General features: G+C 41.1%; 1 long non-coding RNA gene across 1 annotated transcript in view; it reads left to right on the top strand.

Annotated features, from left to right (window-relative positions):
* Window positions 1-3,835: 3,835 nt before the first annotated feature.
* The window catches only part of LOC135097516 (uncharacterized), a 51,987-nt gene continuing 51,839 nt past the window's right edge, over window positions 3,836-3,983 (top strand). The window contains exon 1 of the long non-coding RNA XR_010265763.1: window positions 3,836-3,983. This exon is cut by the window's right edge and continues 9 nt beyond it. This is a non-coding gene — a long non-coding RNA (uncharacterized LOC135097516).

The following is a 3,983-nucleotide window of genomic DNA, read 5'->3' as shown; positions in this document are numbered from 1 at the left end:
CTGTCACCACTTTCCTTTAGGGACAGACCCTTTGACCCTTTTATTTTAATTTTTTGTCGCCCTTGGCCAGTGAGACTCTTACATAAAAACCCAATCTAATAAATAGCTGTGTATCCTGGAAAAGACCAAATTAACCTAGTATTTTCTCTCTCTTTCTCCGTAATTTTGTGCAAACAGTTAATTTTTACACAGTTCTTAAAGTGAACTAAAGATGAACATATCAGTAAAAAGGTAACATTAACTCTTTAACTGACATGACATTTACTACTTTTCCTCAGTAGCCCAGATGAATTTTACCGATACAAATATTCACCACAAACGCTACAAGAGCCACACTGAATACTGGGTCACACAATTTTCCTGTAACTGTTATCACTGAAAATCATCAATAAAGTCACAAGACCATTACAATACGACCCTGAGAAGCCACACAAGTGAACGGATCAACTAAACCCGGTTCTTGCACACACTCTCCTCTCTTGGTGCCGTTGGCCAGTCCCCGCCGTACATATACATGAGCGGCAGTAAAAGAGTATCATTAACCAGCAACAAACAATGATCCCCAACAAACTCCTTCCTACCTCCCTGCTGTCCCCCGCCACCTCTCCTGACGCTCCACTCACTCTTTACTTGCAATTCGCGGAGAAGTCATTTATTCGTGCAGTTATCGGGTTGATCATTTAGGGTGACTTCTTTCCAGTTCACGTGCATCTTGTGTGTGTGTGTGTGTGTGTGTGTGTGTGTGTGTGTGTGTCCGTATATTCTCTCTCTCTCTCTCTCTCTCTCTCTCTCTCTCTCTCTCTCTCTCTCTCTCTCTCTCTCTCTCTCTCTCTCTCTCTCTCTCTCTCTCTCTCATTCCTTTAATTTCAATTCATGTTTTCTTCCCTCTCTCATTTCTTTCCCCATCTCCTTTCCCTTCTCCCTTTCCTTTATCTTTTTCTTTCTTTTCTTTCTTCTCTCCATCTTTATTTCATATCTTCCTCCATCAGTCTATCTGTCTGTCTGTCTTATCTCTTTCTCTTTCCTTCAATCCCTCTCTCCCTCTCTCTCTCTCTTTCTGTGTCCATCCGTCAATATCTGGCGTCACTTCTCATCTCATTCTCATCAGGCGCCATATGATCTCGATGTGGCGTTGGATTAACGGTGGTATTCCCGTCTCACAACATCTTCCTCCAAGTAAAACTTAGCAGATCCAAGGTACCTCGAGACCTCCCTTAGACCTTTCCCTTGGGGCATAATTAGGGATTATATAGTAATTTATGCATAATGAAGTGCTAGTATATTCTCATTGGCATATGACACGTGAATTTCAGTCCCCCTCGACCCGTATATGAGGTAATATTTCAAGATACAAACACGACTTAAGTGTAGAAGTGAAGAAATAAGGTGATGTTTTCCTGCAGGGTGTCACGTTTATTTGCAGCGTAAAGCATGTTCAGGTAAGCAAAACGTATGAGCGAGAATTATGTGATCAGAATAAGAATTGCATTTTGTTTATTCATAAGTGGAAGCAGAAGAACTGCGAAATATTGGGTACCTCAAGCTATACGCTCTTCACACGGAAGAAGCGGCACCACCGCGTGTTCCAACAATGTCGTCAGCTGATCAGCTGATGCCTGGTCCACCCTCTCATCAACTCGTCCTTATTTCGTTTGGACACAACGACAGGCCTCCCTTCAATGAGAGAGAGGAGAGCCACTCTCTCATTTTCACTGAAGGGTCTCACAAGGAGTGTGGAGGCCTCTATCCCTTCAAAACTCGCGCGTGTGTGCAGGGGCGCACTTACGACTACTCCGGTACCTTAACAAAGGATTCGGCTAATCATGTGTTTACTTATGTGTTTATGCATTCAAATAATAAAAAAAACATAGAATTTACTATGATGTCCATGTTAACAAGGAAAGGCTTAGATTTCTGCATATAACAAATGTTAGGGACGCCGAATTCCATTAACTGAAAGCTCTAGATTGCAGTGTTACCACATAAGAGTGTTTCACGGAAGGTTTTGATCTGGCAAACCTGCAAAGTTAGGGAAACGTCGGTGACGGTACTACAGCCATCAGTCAGTCCTCCCGTAGCACACTGCCAAATGAGGTCGCCTACCACTGATTGATTGATATTTCAGGAAGGCACTCCACGCTGTGCACTATGTTCGAGACCTCTGTCTGCCACGGCTAGCGCCACTTCGGCTGCTAGCAAACAGGGGCCTGGGGGCTCGCATTCCAGTCCTAAGGATGTTCCATATATCTATCGTACGGTCCCTCATGGACTACGTAGCCCCTATTTTAATACAGTTTAGTGCCACCCATGAAACCATGAGAATAATTTTGGGATGCCCAAGCACTGCTTGGATTACGGTCCTCAAAGCTGAACTGCACCTGCCGAGTATTATGTGTAGGATACAGGAAATTACTTGTCTTACTGTTGGTCGGATGCTATGCCTGGGCTCCGACTCTCTGAAGGGATCACTGACCCCCTGTATCGTGATCCTCGGACTCCTACAACTCCATACCTCAGGAAGATCTTGGGGGTTCTTACAAGTGTAGGTATAGCCGAGGCCTGTATTAACGTTGTTATGTCACCGCTCCAACCCTATCCCACGTTGCTCCCAGACTGTAGGATATTTATACAATAAGGAGTGCAATATCTGTATTGATTTATTTACTTATATTCTTGTAATGTATACTATATTTTTATATTTTTGATACTCTACCCTTAACTCTTTGCCCAGGGGGTGGGTGGCAAGGTCTGTCCTCCTCCTTTGTTGTATTTCATTATTAATGCAACAATAAATGTATCAATCAATCAATCTGAGTTAATATATATATATATATATATATATATATATATATATATATATATATATATATATATATATATATATATATATATATATATATATATATATATATATATATATATATATTGAGGCAAAAGCTGGTATTTTTCTTCACATGAGCATGTCTTGCATTTTGTAGTATTATGACTATTTATTTATATTTACTTATTTGCTTTGAAAGTGGTGAGTTTTTATCCGTTGTGCTGCAGCTCCTCACACTAGTTGTATGTATAGACAGGTACAGTGTACATGTATGTATGTATGTATGTATGTATGTACGTATGTGTTTATGTACTCAAGCTAGTGTGTACTGTTTTTCCAGAGTAGCTTTAGTAACGACAACAGTACTGTTACTACTATTACTACTACAACAACAACTACTACAACTACTACTACTATTACTACTACAACTACTACTACTACTACTAGTGCTACAACAACAACAACTGCTACTACTACTACTACTACTAATGCTACTACTACTACTACTACTACTACTACTACTACTACTACTACTACTACTACTACTAATAATAATAATAATAATAATAATAATACAACTACTACTACTACTACTACTACTACAAGTGATACTGCTACTACTACTACTACTACTACTACTACTACTACTGCTTCGACAAAACAACAAAAAACCTAAACACACCACAAGGAAGACTCACTTGAAGAGAAGATCAAGGACAAAAATGATATTCTGGTGAGCCATTTCGGCTCTCATACACTTCGTATATAATGGCACCTCAACCCACGGAGAGAGAGAGAGAGAGAGAGAGAGAGAGAGAGAGAGAGAGAGAGAGAGAGAGAGAGAGAGAGAGAGAGAGAACGAACAACAACAACATAAAAGATAACAAGAAATAACAAACAACCTAACTCAACCATCTCTCACTTTCACTCTCCCTCTCCCTCCCATCCCCTCCCTCTCCCTCTCTCCCATTCCTTAACTACCTAACCACACTGGCCATCATAGCCCACATCCTGCGCTTCTTACCCCAGTGCCCTCTCTCACTCTCACTTTCTCACTCTCTCTCAGTCCCGTCTTAAACTTTACTCGTGTCGCATCTCCACCAGTCAGTCAGTCAGTCAGTTAGCCAGTCAACCAGCCAGTAAACCAGTTAGCCAGTCAATC

This window comes from Scylla paramamosain, unplaced genomic scaffold (assembly GCF_035594125.1).
Source record: "Scylla paramamosain isolate STU-SP2022 unplaced genomic scaffold, ASM3559412v1 Contig23, whole genome shotgun sequence".
NCBI lineage: Eukaryota > Metazoa > Arthropoda > Malacostraca > Decapoda > Portunidae > Scylla > Scylla paramamosain.
This window is presented reverse-complemented; position numbering and strand designations above follow the sequence as displayed.